Source organism: Mauremys reevesii, linkage group 11 (genome assembly GCF_016161935.1).
Source record: "Mauremys reevesii isolate NIE-2019 linkage group 11, ASM1616193v1, whole genome shotgun sequence".
Lineage (NCBI taxonomy): Eukaryota > Metazoa > Chordata > Testudines > Geoemydidae > Mauremys > Mauremys reevesii.
In genome coordinates, this window is record NC_052633.1 from 42,108,856 (window position 1) to 42,126,746 (window position 17,891).

The 17,891-nt window shown below is 37.5% G+C and overlaps 1 long non-coding RNA gene across 1 annotated transcript in view; it reads left to right on the top strand.

The window, feature by feature from the left end:
* The window catches only part of LOC120374322, a 91,499-nt gene that overhangs the window by 48,282 nt on the left and 25,326 nt on the right, over positions 1 to 17,891 (top strand). Inside the window, exon 6 of the long non-coding RNA XR_005586004.1 lies at positions 5,176 to 5,213. This is a non-coding gene — a long non-coding RNA (uncharacterized LOC120374322). The remainder of the gene's footprint in view (positions 1 to 5,175; positions 5,214 to 17,891) is intronic.

The window sequence follows — 17,891 nt, forward strand, 5'->3', positions numbered from 1 at the left end:
TGCCAAAAGTTATGTAATAAATATTAAAGTCAAATTGTGGAAATTTACAAACCTATGTGCCTGTTCTTAAACAGAGGACAGTAAAATCACATTCATTTACATGCAAGGCCCTAAATAAATTATAAATTCATAACCAGATGTTGTAGGTATTGATGGCATCATACCCAAAAAAACAAATAACCAGCTAATTAAGAATGGATTCACCTTCTGCTTCCCTAATAGTTATACTGTAAACAAAAAGGAAGATGTATCAAATCCAGGAAGAAGCTGCTTTTGAAAAATACTCAAATTATTTTTTAAAAACATACAGGACATATCAGAATGCAAGTCCTCCAGTTCTCTCACTGTGTGCCAGGTTCATCCTAGCTGGTTCAGGGTATGCAAGGGGAAGAGAGGGTGCAAGAAGCTCTCATTCAACTGCAAGGCATAACTACAGTCCCTGCACTCCCTGGAGCATAGGGATCTCTCCTGCCATGCAAGACATCTAGGGCCTAAATGCTGTATGTCCTGGGGGGGCCTGGAGGGTGTAGCAGCAGGCATTCTCCCAAGCACACTGGGGAGGTCTGGAAGGAATTCTACCTCCGCAAGGAAGTTCCTCCTAGAGAATTGCAGTCCTGCACTTCCCTCCATACAGACCACTTTCTAAGTGGCTTGCCTGAGGCCTAGATAAGCCAGATGTAGCCATGAAGCTCAAGAAGGACGTACAGTCAGTTTGTCCAATTATATTTTTCAAGTTTGCAGACTCTTGAGAAGATATTGCTCTCTGAAATTTATTGGTTGTGGTCATCTTCACAGTACCCTGACACCTTTTCAAGGAAATGAGTCCTTAATCTGAAAAAATATTGAGTCAGCAATATTTTTGTTCTAGGGGTGGATGTGGATTAATCAAGCCTCCTTTTCCATGGTTTTCATGATCTCTACTACCCTTAGTCACTTTGAATTTCCCTCATTCACCTGAGGTGAAATTCACTCCTCATGTATTGCAGGTCTGCACACAGTAACAAGCTTGGTGCATAAATTCAGTTATCTAACTTGCTCTTTGTTGTCTATTTTAGCATCTCCCTAAATATATGATTGCAGTTTGCCTTCATGCACTCTGGTACAGATACTCCGGTATCTGAAGAGGTGGCATTGGTCCTTGAAATTTAAAGAACATGACAACTGCTACTAACCGCAAGCAAAGGAAAATTTCAAAGCAACTCGCAGTATCAGTGACATGATCTTTTTGCTAAAAACTTCAGCGTATGGAGCAACATAAAGATGTTTATTGACTCCTTTAATGCTGTCAGCTGACTTGGTTTGTGGAAATAGTTGTCTGGGTTTGGATGCCTAACAAATCTGTATGTCAGCTGAAGGAATACTCACTAGAGCAGAATGAATGATACACTATCTGAGCCCTTTCCCATCATCAAGGAAGTCAAATGAATAGTTATTGACACCAAATTGCGCTGGGTTCTATTTTTAGGAACAATACATGAGGGTTTTCCATCATTTAAGCACAAATTGGAAATTCATTGTCTTGATTATGAGCCCTCACAAACACCATGAAGAAGACGGGTTAGATTTTTATAGTCTAGAGGGGCATACTTATCCTCAGACTCACAACTAGCTTCTGACTAGTTCACAACTTCATCCAATAACTATTGCCTTACAGTCAGTCTGAAAAAGACAAGTTCACCTCATGGCCACACCCCGAATTAACTACATCCTGTCAGTTATCACCATTGAGATCATTCTAAATTTATTCTCCATTTATCTGTGTGAGCAGGTAATGCACAAGCTGTGAAATACCTCCTAATATCAGGAGTGACATCTCTACAGTAGATTTGTATAACTTTCTACAGTCTAAGGATTTTATAAAGTGCTAAATAACCACTGTTTTGTTGAGAGATTTTTTTCTTTCCATCTTTCAGGACAGATGGGAAGGCATGCAGTATATTTTTAATCTGTTTATTGGTGCCAAAGGCTTTATCATAAACCTTCATTTTACTCCTTAATCTGAACACTGTGCAACTTGGGCTCAGTATGACTTTGTTGTTGTTGTTTTTGCCAAGTAATATGCACCCAGAGTTCCTGGGTGTAGACAGTGCTCTGTCCCAGTGTCTGACAGCTGGAGCCTGGGTCTGTTCAGAAGTCCAGGAGGAATCATAGAAGTGTAAAGTATTCTCTGAAGTAGCTAGACCTTAACGCATTAAGTACCTTATAGTTTAAGTTGGTCCATGTCTTTGAACTCTTATTTGAAGCAAATGGGAGGCCAGTAACGTTTGTACAACATTTGTGGTCTGTGTCTAGAAAGGTGTGCTGCTGCATACTGTACTAGCTTCCACCACCTATTAATGATTGTATCCAATACCTAGCAAAATGAGTTACAGCAGTTCAAAGGAAGATTACAAAACCATGATTTAACATAGTTATGTTCTCAATGGATCTTTCTGCCCAACAAAGATGAAAGAAGTTGGCTCTTCCAGATGTGGCTATATGCAGGTCTAGGAGTAGTGAGGCATCCAGCAAAACACCATGGCTTTGATCCACATTGACAGTCTCTGGTTTGATGCCCTTGATTGTCAATGATGTTAGCATATTGGCAAGTTCTATAAAATGTTTTATCTTTTCAACCAACATCATATCTACTTTAAATGGGCTAACATCTTTCTGATGCATTTTGTTGATGGTGGGGGCTACTTCCATGGAGAAAGAAATAATGCAGGAGTTAAGAGTATTGAACCATGTGGGACTCCATATGGCAGGGATCTGGGTGACAAGGAGTGGGTACTCATAGAAATGAGAAAATCCAGCATTGTGCTGTCCTATTTAAAGATTTTGTACATTTGTCATCAGCACCAGTGGTGTTGAAGGCTGCAGAAAGATCTAGCAGTATCAGAGGTTGGTCAACTTATCCCTACTAGGAGAAGGCTGTCCATGGTGTTGATAGAAGACATCTGCTGTTAGTGATAAGGTTGCTGACATTAAGCACAGATTTATTCAAGATGAGCTAGACTATTGCATTTTTAAGGATATCTGGTAGCTCACCTTCTTTGAAAAGGGCATCAACGATCTCCCTTATCAGGGAGAGGGATAAGATCCTCATTATACTTAACAGAGCTATGGAGGACAGGGATCATGTTTGCAGGTGGTGAGTCAGACATCCCTTAGAGTCTCCTGGGCTTTTGATTGTGCGACTAGGCCAAACTCCATCAAACAAGGTGGGTTGGAAGTCATTCCAAGTTTGAGTCTAGTTTCTTTTGTCTCTAAGTCTTGCTCTGATTTTGTGGGAGATTGTAGTGGGAATTTTTTACACAGAACATGACTTGCCTCTTAGGGCAGATGGTGGGATTCTAGATCAATTACTCAGTCTACTGCATAAAATAATTCTTCTGGTCTAGGTTGATCTGATTCAGTTGTGTTGGAGTGGAAGTTTCTTCTGGATTCCTTTATAGCTGCTATGTATGCCTGTAGTTTTTCATGGGAGGGTCTTGCATAGAAGTGTGCTCCATTTGCCTGCCTTCCTGTTTTGTTTTTTGTAAATCAATGAGGGCCATGGTTATTAGGGTTGCCAATTTAGTCTGGATGTATTCCTAGAGGTTTCATCACATAACATAATATAATCTTTAATGAAAGATTAATTTGTTAATTCCTGGAGGCTCCAGGGCAATCCTGGAGGGTTTCCAACCCTCATTGCATGGGTCATGTTAGAGTAGAAATCATTGTGGGGCTCTCTCATCAGTATTTTCAGAATAAAGCTAAAACATGATCTTGTCATCATGAACTGTGTAGATAGATGAGTGATTCCTGAATATTTTATCACATCTATATTCAGCAGATTAGGAAGCTCTGTCTTCAGCAATTTAGATGCTTAATAATTTTATATTTATGCCACCCAAAGTGTGCTACTTGTCTTCCAGAACAGATATTGCCACTGCCCCAAAATGTAATAATCTAATAATAGATGTACATGTAATGAAGCTTATTGCACTGGCCTCCAGCTGAAGAACCAACCCCAGGAAGAATGATAGAATATCACTTTGTGAAAGGGGCATGTCATATGTGAAATATTAGGGTCACATCTAGCTGTAATAGTCACCAAAGTACTAATTAAGTGATAATCTAACATCCTTCTATCCTTGGGCACACAAGGCAGTGATAAAATGTATTTACATGAGCAATTCATTCATCTTTAGTGTCATTAACTGTCCCACACTCATATGTCTTGTTGGTACTTCTCCTACAGATGAGCTGATGCATCATATACTAATATCAATTAAAATAAATTGTTTATTATTAAGGAATAAAATATTACATTGAAATGCTTAGTGTAAAGGCTGCAATTATATATTTAGTGTGTAACATTCAGTATAATATTAAAAATGTTTTGTACAATAAAATAGCCAAAAGATCCAAAGCGTTAAATATATTAATTTGGTAGGTAGTTTAGCCCATTTCTCTGTTGAATAGATTTAACTTAATATGGATCCCATCTTTGTAAAATAAAGAAGAATTTTTGATACTACTATAACCTCTCCTTGATGCCATTGGACAATACACTTTTTTCTAGCATAATTTGAGGGGGTATATGGAAGGCTAAAAAGTTTGTAACTTGGTACAATTATGATTTATATAAAAATTACTCTTTTTAATGGATTGGACACTTTTGTGTGTCTTATCGTACTACAAAATAATGGAGACCCTTTGTTAAATGATTTGAAGAATTTTAATTAAACTAACTGGAAAAGAAAATGTGTTTATAATCTGAATTGTCTGGAACCTAAAATCTCAGATCATTACTTAGAAGTAGATTTAAAAAAAATATAACCAGTTTAAGAACTTGGAAAACTATGCTAATAATTTTCCTTTCAGGTTTTGTTGTTTATAGATTGGTACCAGCCATCTTTTGAAACACCAGCTATCTAAGCTTTACCTGCATCACTTGACTAGAATTTCCCAGTACAACTGGGTTTCTTGGATCCAAGATGGAGGTTGTTCTCTGATTCCAATTTTAAAATGTGAAGTCCTTATTTTATTACCTCTGACTCGAGAGCTGTAGGTACAAAATGATTTCACTCCACAGTTTATCATTTGAATATGTTTTTACTTAAGTAGAGTGTCATATATCCAGTTTGCAATAGTTTCTTTAGAGATTGGCTTCTATATCTTTAAAGATTGTTTCCTCTTTTTCAGGGGACTTCACTGGAGTTTCCTGTATTCATTAATAGTGGGTGAGTAATTTTCTTTTGCACAAGAAGTCACACCACAGCCAAGTGTACTGGTCCCTGGAGAGGTGGTTAGATCTGAAAGCCTACTGTCAAATTTTCACCCTGCAATGCATCCTCAAATAAGTATAGCTTGGCTAGAGCTGAGAACTGAGTCCAGAGAGAAGCTAGGAAGGAGCCAGTCAGTTAAGAAAGCATGTAATCATATAATAGCAGACAGACAGAGAGAGAGAGCCCGCTAAGACAGAAATAACTGTACAACACTTGGATTCTTCACAACCGATAGTTAACGTATCAAAGAAAAAATAAAGAACTAGAACTAAAAGACCAAGTGTGATGCTGTATGATTGAAATATGACCATCTATATAATTTATATGAGATGTTAGACAGTTGCAACAAATCTTGTACAAAGTATGTCATGTCAGGTGTCAATGGTAAAGTTATGATTGGCTAAATAAGATTATCCCGTGTAAAGCCATGTATCATCACTGTATCAGAAGTTATGAATATTGCCTTTGTATCTATATCTCAAATGTGTTTGTTCCTGGGGTAACACCCCCGAGGTAGTTTACATTCAGTCTAGCCAGCCTATTGGGAATGGACTATTTAAGCTTGATGGCCTGTTAAGGGCACTTTGCTCTAAAAATGGGCCATAGAAAAAACTTGTTCCGCCCAGATAGCCTTTCTGTGGATGCTTCAGCACAGATATGGGCAATGGCTGCCTCTGAGAGTCATCAAAGCATGTAAGGACATGCAATATGCTCATGTGACCCTGTACTCCATCTTAGAGCAGTAGCTTTCCACAAACAGAGGTTGTGAGCTGTGTTTGAGCTAGTAAATTTCCAGGCACCTGGCAAAGAGTATAAAAGACCTCTGAGATATCTCCATTTGGGCTCTTTCCTGCCCTTTCCTGATTCTCTGAACTGTGGATTGACATCTAAAAGGAGCGTATTGAGCTATGGATCTTCCAATCTTTTGGAAGTTACCAGAGAGACTTTACAAGCCAACAGTCTATAACATCACTGCTACAGACCTGATATAAGGACTTTGCAATTATTGTATGTATATGATCTATTAACCATTTTAAACTCTCCCTTTCTTTTATTAATAAACCTTTAAATTTTAGTTACTAAAGGATTGGCAGCAACATGATTATTGGGTAAAATCTGAGTTATGTATTGACTGGCTAAGTGGCTGATCTCTTGATTAGCAGGACCATATATGTGATGAAATTTGGTTTTCAATAACTATTCATCATAGAATCCAGTGTCTGGGTGGTGAGATAAGGGCTGGAATGCCAAAGGAGACTGCATCCCTGACTTCTTGTTAACTAGTGTGGTGAGACAGAAGTTTACTTTTGTTACTGACTTGGTATAATTTAATGATTGAATAACCACCAGTTTGTGGTGAGTCTGCCCTATTTCTCAGCAGCTTCTTCTGAATATGGTACTCTCAGCTGTGACCTACTGAAACATAGTGACACCATGGAAAAAGTAACAAGGGATTGAGAAGTGGATAGGTTAGAAGTTTATAAGCAAGTGAACCACTGGAGAACAGATTCTGGACTGCGAGATAACCATATTACAGAAAATGCAGCCAATGTCGCAGCTGCACAGGCAGTATCAATGGTATAAAAAATGTCATTTTACTCCTGGAAATCCTGCCCTGAACAGTCCAAGAAAGCACACTTTTTTAATTGCTCCCAAAGCCTCCTGCTAAAGTTAGTTCTTTAGTGTTTTGGAGACACTGTTCATGCAAATCATTTCTGGGATGCAGTTCCACACAGAAAACAGTGAAGCCTCAAGTAGTGAATAAAGTGGTGGAGTAGCATGGTGGCTCCCTGCACAGTACTTGCTGGTGGGCTGCAGATAGTCGGCTGTTCTCTTACTGCTGATTTTCCCTTTGTTTCTTCCTTCTGCATTACACCTGTGTAGAATTTCATGACATACTGGTTAAAAAAAAGCCTGAGTTTGTCTAGAGCCGTGTTTCTCTACAAGGGGTACATGTATCTCTAGGGTAGGCAGAGGTCTTCCAGGAGGTACATCAACTTATCTAGATATTTGCCTAGTCTTACAACAGGCTACATAAAAAGCACTAGTGAAATCAGTAGAAAATAAAATTTCATACAGACAATGCTTGTTTATACTGCTCTCTATTCGCCACACTGAAATGTAAGTAGAATATTTATATTCCAATTGATTTATTTTATAATTATATGGTAAAAATAAGAAAATAAGCAATTTTTCAGTAACAGTGTGCTGTGACACTTTGTATTTTTATGTCTGATTTTGTAAGCAATTAGTTTTTAAGTGAGGTGAAACTTGGGGATATGCAAGACAAATCGGACTCCTGCAAGGGGTCCAGTAGTCTGGAAAGGCTGAGAGCCACTGGCCTACACTAATGGCTCAGTGTCGGTGCACTGCTATGCAGGCACTAGTTTTTCTAGTGTAGACACATACTAAGTGAATTCATTGCTGTTAGCCCCAGAGGCAGAAGTCTTCAACTTATTCATAAGTAGCAGTAGTACAAGCTTCCTCCTATTGCCCCATTACTCTACCACAATCTTTGCCCTGGGATGAATGCCTCAGTAGCTTTCTTACTTATTTAAGCCCCAGTTCTGCAAGGTACTTCAGCACTTGCCTGACTACGAGCCTGTAAGTTGTTCCATTGACTTGAGTAATTATTTCTCCCCTGAGAACTCCAACAAAGGAGTCAATATGTTCAATGGTTTGTGGTGATAGACACATGTCCAGTAGGAGCTGGTTTGAGACTAACAAGTTATTTCACATTGATCAGAAATAGCCATTATATGTATCTAAAAAAGAATCAGTCCTGCCTAGAATATGGGCAAGTGTACTAGAGAACCACTGTATCAGAGAACCAGAGAGCACAGCTGCTCTGTGTCAGATCCTGCAGAAATTATGAGCTGTATTGGCATCTGTCTGGATATTTTAAAATGATTTTGAATTTCATCTTCTGATAACAGTTTTGTCACTAGGAATCTACACTGGATTTTAGCTAACTGTAGAGGTGAAAAATTCTATAGCCTTTTGCTTCTACAGCCTGGAGTTCACCATTATAAGATGTCTATAAGATGGTGTATGAAAGTATTTCAGAAGCGGTGCCTATTGATAGGTAATCCAAATTCTGCCATGTTTTTACATCGCTCCTGCAGTTCTATCTAGAAAAGGAAGAAAGTACTTTTCTAACAATAAAATGACGGTGCTTACTCCATCACAATTAAAAATAGATCCCTATGGCTGGGAAAGAATAAGAAATTAAGGAAAATTCCACTGATAGTTAACTAGTTCTGTCCAGGAAGATGGAGAGAAACAAAGGAAAAACAGCTGATGATAACCAGCAACAGCTGCAAACAACCAAATGTTTTTGTGTCTGATTCTTACTTTATTAAGGCCCCTTTTATATCACTTTGGGAGTATAAGAAGCTCTTAAAATGGGGATAAATTACAGTCATGACACTGTCAGTTTGCACTGCCAGAATGGTGTAAAGTGGCATTAGTGTAAATGAGAATCAAGCCCTTTACACACACACACACGCACACTCTCTCTCTCTCACCATCAACTATAATCCCTGAAATATGTGATATTATCTGCAGAGTTCCATCAGCTGAACTTCTTATACTTCCCTTATTCCCTTTGCTATAACTGGTAAATGAGCACATCCACAGTGCTTCATTTTCTCCCATCTGGCATTACCAATTAAGAACTTCTGAGGAATTGCCTATTTAAATTTCAGTCAATACATTGTTACATGGAAACTTTACCTCCTTTTTTTGTGGCTGTGCCTATGCTAGTGATATTTGCCCTAAACTTTCCCCTGTTGCTAGAACTGGTGCAGCTATATCCATGCAGCTGCAACAATGAGATAGATTAGAGGGAAATGTCTATTGTAGATGTAACCTGTCATCAAAGTACCCAGGAGATGGGGATGGTATGGAACTTCCTTCCCCCAACCTACGGCCAAAATATGGTGGCTGCAACGTAACCCCTCCATGCCTGTTACTCCATTTTGAAAGCTGGAGAAGTGACTGTAGTCCCATGCTACTTGCAAGGGACTTCAGGGGCAGTTTTCTCTACCGTAACCATCTGCACCAGCCTATTCTGGGCTGACAGCATGTTCCTCGGTGTCATGCCAGGGGTGCAGAAACCTCACCTCATGGATTTTCTATTCACACTCCTCAGGAAGTGTGGCGCTTAAGGGGCAGGAAAGGTCTGTTCAGCTCTCTGCTCAAAGGGGAATTTCCAATGTGATTCAGGAATCATTTCTACCCTTCTAGCAAGCAGGTATTAAATACAGGAATATAAACTGTTTCTGAATTAAAATCTATTTACAAGTTTCACTTCATTTAATTCAGCAGATTATTTGATGAAACTATTTATATTCTGATTTGTTCATGTAATGTAATTCTAATGTATTTAATTATTGGGTGCATACTAATTGAATAAAGTTAGCTGATGAAGGTGGATACTTAGGTTCAGTGAATTAAACAGTAGTTCCATGTCTTTGGTTTCAAGACTTTTACAACCATTTTTTTGTGTAATATGAAACAGGCTATCTGCTAAAAATCAATCACTTCAGTGAATAAGAATGGTAGTAATATATGGTTAGTGTTTGCTTATAATGTAGCTTCCTTATTAAAATGCATGCATCCTTTAATTAAGCCTTTCCAAGTTTATTCTTATTTCTTCTAAATCTATAAGTATGTACTATAACAAAAGAAAAAAAAACATGATTTATCAGAATGCCACAGGGATTGTCAGGAGTGGACCCATTTAAAATGTATACACAGAGTTGTACACGGACGATCAAAAATAGTCAACACAAGCAACTGTTGTATACTATAATGATAAAGTGTTATGTGAAGTACAGAAAACATGCTATAAGGTTTCCGCTAAAGGCTGCTGTTAAATATAGAAGACTATCATTCTGTTTGACTTTTCATAAAGCAATATTCATAAAGCAATGAAAACCAAAATAGCTTAATTGGGCACAATCATGCAAAATTAAATGTTTAAAGCCAGAAATGGTTTGGAGAAGGCTAAATTTTTAAGAGGGAAATACTGTAACTGAGTTATAATAGATAGGTAAACAGTATTTGAAAGTCTAAGCATAAAGGTTTATTAGACACAAAAATGGAACGTTTGATTTCCATGTTTATTTATAGACTCATTTGTACTAACCTGCAAACAGCATGCAAACCTGCAAATATTACAGTTTAAAAACTCAAAAAGTGGAATTATAGTAATTGTAAATATTTAAGCAATCTCATTTTCTAATAAAATTTTCTAAGTACACGTTAAATCTTGACATGACAGTAACATTAAATGAAATTCAGAACCAATTTGTGTTGCCATTGCAGAAAGATAAGCTGATTAGATTTTGAAGTGCAGGAGATATGGTTACATATTATATGTGTTTCAGTTAGGGCTGCCAAGCAATTTAAAAAATTAATCATGATTAATCGTGCTGTTAAACAATAATAGAATACCATTTATTTAAATATTTTTGGCTGTTTTCTACATTTTCAAATATATTGATTTCAATTTCAGCACAGAATACAAAGTGTACAGTGCTCACTGTATATTTATTTTTTATTTAAAATATTTGCACTGTAAAAAATAGTATTTCAGTTCACCCAATACAAATACTGCAGTGCAATCTCTATCATGAAAGCTGAACTTACAAATGTAGAATTATGTACAAAAAATAACTGCATTCAAAAATAAAACAATGTAAAACTTCAGAGCCTATAAGTCCACTCAGTCCTACATCAGCCAATCACTCAGACAAACAAGTTTGGTTACAATTTGCAGGAGATAATGCTCCCTGCTTCTTGTTTAAAATGTCACCTGAAAGTGAGAACAGGCATTCACAAGGCACTGTTGTAGTTATTTACATGCCAGATGCACTGTAGATTCATATGTCCCTTTATGCTTCAACCCCTATTCCAGAGGACATGCGTCCATGCTAATGACGGGTTGTGCTTGATAACGATCCAAAGCAGAGCAGACCGCTGCATGTTCATTTTCATCATTTGAGTCAGATGCCACCAGCAGGAGGTTGATTTTCTTTTTTGGTGATTCAGGTTCTGTAGTTTCCGCACTGGAGTGTTGCTCTTTTAAGACTTCTGAAGGCATGCTCCACGCTTCATCCCTCTCCAGTTTTGGACTTCAGATTCTTATACCTTGGGTCGAGTGCTGTAGCTATTTTTAGAAATTTCACATTGGTACCTTCTTTGTGTTTTGTCAAATCTGCTGTGAAAGTGTTTTTAAAACAAATATGTGCTGGGTCATCATCCGAGACTGCTATAACATGAAATATATGGCAGAATGTGGGTAAAACAGAACAGGAGATATTCAAATAAAAAACAACAACAAGCACTGTACACTTTGTATTCTATGTTGTAATAGAAATCAATATATTTGAAAATGTAGAAAAACATCCAAAATATTTAATAAATTTCAATTGATATTCTATTGTGTAACAGTACAATTAATCACGATTACTTTTTTTGAGTTAATAGTGTGAGTTAACTGCGATTGAAACTAGGGCTGTAGATTAATGTTCTACTAATAAGGAACGATTTAGATATTTGTAACTACATTTGGGGTCACTTATTAGTTAGAGATCCAGTAGAGGAGCATATGCTCTTGATTCAGCTAAAATACTTGGAATGTAATGAAAGTATTTGAAAAGTTCAAAATGTAGAATGTTTTTAATTAAGCAATTTATTTCCAATGTCACTTTCAGTTTAAGAACCACCAATGTTCACTTAGCAGAACGGGTGGTCATTTTGGAATGTCATGAAAATTCAATGGATAATGTTTCTTCTTTCAGAAGATACATCCATGCTAGATGTTAGGTGTCTACTACAATTGGGTCAATTCTGTTTTATCCCACTTGACACTTTTCTTAAGGATCTGTGGTCAGCAGCATTGTATTTATCAAATGGGGGTGGTATTAATGGATTTTGAGAGAACAGGTTATCCTGTTTAAACTACAGTAATATAAGCCTGCTTTTTTCCCCAAAGAGCAATATCTAAAATGCTTATTTTCTTCAGACGTAGCTTTCTAATAATAATATAATATTACAAGAACTGTACTGAATTCTCATTTATGTCAGTCTTGCACTTTGAAGCTCTGAGGCTGTTTGTAAACAGTGAAAATTTAGTTTCCATTATCATTTGATTTACAACCTTCTTCAGAATGCATATTCCCATACAGAAAATGTAATGAAACTACAATTTTAGAGCTTTCAAGTCTATATATTTTAGTCCTAGTGCCAGGATTTTTGGAACATACTGCTGATGTGGAATACTGTAAAATAATCACCAATGATTTATAGTGTGGCTTGAATATGTAAATATTAAGCTAACATTGTTTAATTGATTTAAATCAAGTTTTGCAAAATAAAATAACCCCATCCTATAACTCATTGTATTGCTCAACATATTTATGTAAATTAGGAAAAGTGAGGGGAATGAGCAAAGAATTTAAATACACAACATTTTACATTTTCTTTATTAATATCCTGCAAAATGTATGTATCCCCAAATCTGGATGACATTTGATTGCTAGTTTGTAATTATAAATACACATGAAGCATGGACAGAAGATCATCCAATGTAAATATGAATCACATGTGACTGGTCTTTGCAGGCAAGACTGTGTTTATGCCTTCACATTGATATACCCGGTTCAAATAATGGCATAGTTAAAGTCAACTTTATATCAGATAATAAATCTAAATTCTTTACGTGTGTCTTGTGTGAAGCAAAACGTTTTGCTTGCCTTCATCTCTTCTATCTACTTGTGGCCTGGGCCAACACCTCCTGAAGTAGTGGAAGAGCTACTTGTAGCTTCAGTGGGCAAGGGATGAGGTCATTATACCTCTTCAAAACACTGTGTAAACATTAACTAATTCTCATAATTAATCATAAGGGTGATGACTCCTTTGGTACTGATCCAGCAAAGCACTAAAGCATGTACTTATCTTTCAGCCTATGAGCAGTCCCTTTGTGGCACTACTCATGCTAAAAGTTAAGCATATGCTGAAATGGTTTGTTAGATTGGAGCTAAACTGCTTGAGCACCTTGCAGGATCAAGTCCCTGATGAGGCAAGACACAACATGCAGATTCCATAGGGAGTTTGGAACCTTTTGGCCAACAGGTGGATGTTAATGACTAAAATGATTGTGTACGGTTATACTGGCTACCTGACAACAACTTGCAACCTCAGTGCATGTTCTTCAAGGACTTAAGAGAAAGGAAAATATAACCTGAGAAACCAAAACCCCACATCTAAACAAAAATAACCTTCCTTTAGCAAGAAGAATCAGAAGGCAGAAGATATCCCCATTAGCACAAGATGAACACTAACATAATTTAAATGGCTGCATCACAAATAATGAAATATTATTTACATTTATGGCACAATTAGGGGCAGGATTCATCTTAGAGTACATCCATCATCTACTGTACTGAAATCATGTACATTATAATAAAACCTGCATTAAGTAATTAAATGTTTTAAAGTATAATCAAATATAGTTTGCAGGGTGCAATGCACAAAACTTGATCATAATTGTCTCTGAAGAATTTACAATGTTTTCTAATACAGAAATCATTAAGAATTTTGTCCACATTGAGATGCCTGTAGCTTTCCTTATAATTAAACTAGAAAACAGGAAGGGGGAGCTTTCAAGCTAATTTTTTTAATCAGTATGTGTTGCTTGTACACAGAAATATTGTTGTGCAGAGTCAGTGGAGGATGCAGTATGCATAGCAAGTTGTGGGCATTCCATAAGAATCTTTGAAAGTCAAGAGATTGTGTGCTCCTAAATCTCCTAGGCACTTTGTACATACTTGACTGTAGTATTTTCAATCATAAATAATATATTCAGTGCACGACAGCTGTATAGATTGCTCTATTTAGCTTCTATACCTAATCAAGGTATTTGCATTTGGAGATCACTTAGTTCATCTGGAAAGTGCTAACTCCAAGTGTTAGAACAATTAGGGCTTTAAGCATGCAGAAGCACATCAGCAAAAACTTAAATCATTATTGGCATTTGCATTAGGTGCTTCGGTTGAACCTATGGGAATAATTTAAAGCTTTGCATGCACACTTCTGTATGCCTAGTTCCCTGATTTTGTGCTTATATTGTATTTTGTCCAAATAGATTTCAATAAGTACCCATTCCTGCTTTGTGCATTATTACCAGATTATTTGTTGGGTGTTTCAGTTTGTAATTACATTGAATGACCCCAAATAAAACATTAAAAGCCCCTACTTTGAAACCCCAAATCTGTCCTCCTCTGAGTCTCCAAATGTTGAGAGTGATGGTAATGAAATATCACATATTAGAAACATTTCATTGAGAAACTTTTTTTTCCCCCACACACATAGTGGGCCTAATTCTCCTCTGCCTTACACTTTATATAGTCACATACACCTGTGCGAAGTGGGTTAAATTGTGATTAAATGAAAATGGTAGTGTTCTATACCCACTTTGTACTGATATAATATAGACTTAGAATTAGGTAGGGGGACAATTGAGAATTAGGTTTCAGTGTTGTAGCTGTGTTAGTCTGTATCAACAAAAACAACAAGGAGTCCTTGTAGCACCTTAGAGACTTGCAAATTTATTTGGGTATAAGTTTTCGTGGGCTAAAACCCACTTCATCAGATGCATGGAGTGAAAAATACAGTAAGCAGTATATATATTACAGCACATGAAAAGATGGGAGTTGCCTTACCAAGTGAGGGGGTCAGTGCTAACAAGGCCAATGCAATCAAGGTGGACGTCGCCCATTCCCAACAGTTGACGAGAAGGTGTGAGTATCAGCAGAGGGAAAACTACTTTTTGTAACAACCCATCCACTCCCAGTCTTTATTGAGGCCTAATTTGATGGTGTCCAGTTTGCAAATTAATTCCAATTCTCCAGTTTCTCATTGAAGTCTGTTTTTGAAGATTTTTGTTGAAGAATTGCCACTTTTAAGTCTGTTATTGAGTGTCCAAGGAGACTGAAGTGCCCTCCTACTGGTTTTTGAATGTTATAATTCTTGATGTCTGATTTGTGTCCATTTATTCTTTTGTGTAGAGACTCTCTGGTTTGGCTAATGTACATGGCAAAGGGGCACTGCTGGCACATGATGGCATATATCACATTGGTAGATGTGCAGGTGAACGAGCTCCAGATGGTGTGGCTGATGCGGTTAGATCCTATGATGGTGTTCCTTGAATAGATATGCAGAGTGGGTTTTAGCCCACGAAAGCTTATGCCCAAATAAATTTGTTAGTCTCTAAGGTGCCACAAGGACCCCTTCTTGTTTTTTTTAAATTGAGAATTAGTGGCGTCATCCAAAAACACAGAAATCAATGGAAAGATTCCTATTGACTTCAGTGGGCTTTGGATCATGTCCTAGGTTGATGATATATGCTAAACCATCTGTGATACACTGAAAATGAAAGCATATTAAAATATAGGTTTCATGGAGGTAACTAAGTGAAGAATTTGCAAACCAAAATGTGCATATTATATCCTAAAAGAGACATACTATATTGGAAAGAGAACTCCATTCTGTAATCCCTCTTCCTGAGTAACACCCCATTCTTTCCCATCTGGGTAATATTCTGTAGGAAACCAACTTTCATTTCACTGTAATTTATATTCATAACAAGGTATTCAAGTTTCATTTTCTGTCAGTAAGAGCATCATCATTTTTATTTAAAGTTCTTCATTTTTCATAGAGCTTTGAGACATTATAAAATAGAAATATCTTCTAATGGTGCTGTAATGCCTTGAGGCTTCCAGACTGTGCAAGTCAATGTTTTATTCATAGAGATTTCAATAATTATACTTATTTATTGATCGTCACACAATTCTTTTCAATATTGCTTTGAATTTAAAGATTATGGTATGAAAATGTTTTCTGGAGACTCAAGATCAGTTTCCAGTCATAAAATGAGATATCCATATGCAGTTCACAGTAAGTATGTTTTTGCAAAGTGTTCAGTTTTATGAATAATTTAACACTTTGCTTCTTTTGTTTTTGTTTGCAAGGATTTTCTTTCCTATCGACACAATAATGACCTTGTTTTGCTTTTCATACATCCTTGGTTGAACTTGGAGACTGTTTTTATGGACTGCCTTAAGTAGAATAATAAAATAATTGTGGAATTGCCCTTTGTGGTTTGTCCTGGTCTGCTGTCTTTCATTTCCATTGCTCTTTCCTTTGGCCAAATCAATTAGATTTTTTTTTTAATTCTAGCACGTATAATAAGCCAGTACCATCTCATATCCTAATAAACTCTATTTCTGTGTGTGCAACTGCTTAGTCCTCATATGCTGCTTTTTTCTGTTTTATTCTTTCCTGAAGGGCTCACAAGTCTTAGTCAAGTGAATTATCAAAGTCTCTTGAGTCTAGGGAAATGTCTCTGTTTCTGGTAATGGATCACAACACAAAAATCTGGTCACTGAATTTGACTGCTTAATATACCCCAGCACTATGATGATCTCTGAACACTTTCTCTGATAACTGTCTCCTCTCTGACTGCTGGTGTTAGTCTGTTTCATCTGGATGTTGTGTATATTTCTCCCTGGCTGTAAAATACCCTTTTTGTACTCTATTTTCTACAACTGCTTTTCTTTTCTGCTATGTATCTTATTTTTTGTCCCTGATGTAATTAAGTTCACAGTATGTCCGGGTGTTCCTAAATTATTTGTTGAAAGTTTCAGTTTGTAACTACAATCTGGTAATGCATGAAGCGGGTATGGACAAAAGAGCAGGGTTACAGTGAAACACTGAAGTGAGAAGCCTGGTTAAGCTAACGGGGATAAATCTGGTTGAGAAACTACATTGCAAACTTAGGGAATGAGTAAAATAAGCTGTCATAGAAAGGAAAATATCAGGTTAATGAGTGGAAGATACAGCATAGTGGAAAAGAAAATACCATCATTACCAGGGAGCAGTTCTGTACTGAAGGCCATGGGCCTGATCCTTCACCCATAGAAACCAATAGCAGTGCTCTCACTGACTTCAATGGCTGCAGGTCCAAGCCCCACATAAGTGGGTATCTGACTAAATTAACAGAGCAACTAAAGATTGTATATTTTAATATGAGAAATTGACATAAAGGGCAAAAAATGAGGTTTTATGCTAGTCACATTAATGTTAATGATGAGGGTGATGCATTGGTGGAAGATGTGAAAATAAGAAACAATTGGCCTTTAGACATGCGGACTCACCCCTGCGGCACCTCCTGCTGGTGACTCCTGGGAATTAGCTCATTCCAGCTCTGGAGCGCCGTCTGCAGGCCGGTGATCTGCCTGTGCTGTGGCCCCCGTGTCCCTCCCAGGACCTGGTGCCCCTTTATCTGCGGTGCTGCCCCCTGGCAGTAACCCCTTTCTCTTAGGGTCTCCCCTCCCCAGGGACCCCCCACCCATTATTCCCACCTCACCTCAGTATAAGGCTACTGCCAGTCATTGTCTAGCCCATGCCCCATGGCAGATTGCAGTATCAGCCTACTCATCACTGGCAAGGAGGGTTTGGACCTGCTGCCTTGGCCTACCCCTGGGCTGCCCTCTGCAACCCCCAGTACCTTTTAGCCCAATGCTAGGCTGCAGCCTGGGGCTTTCCAAGCTGGAGCTCCCCAGC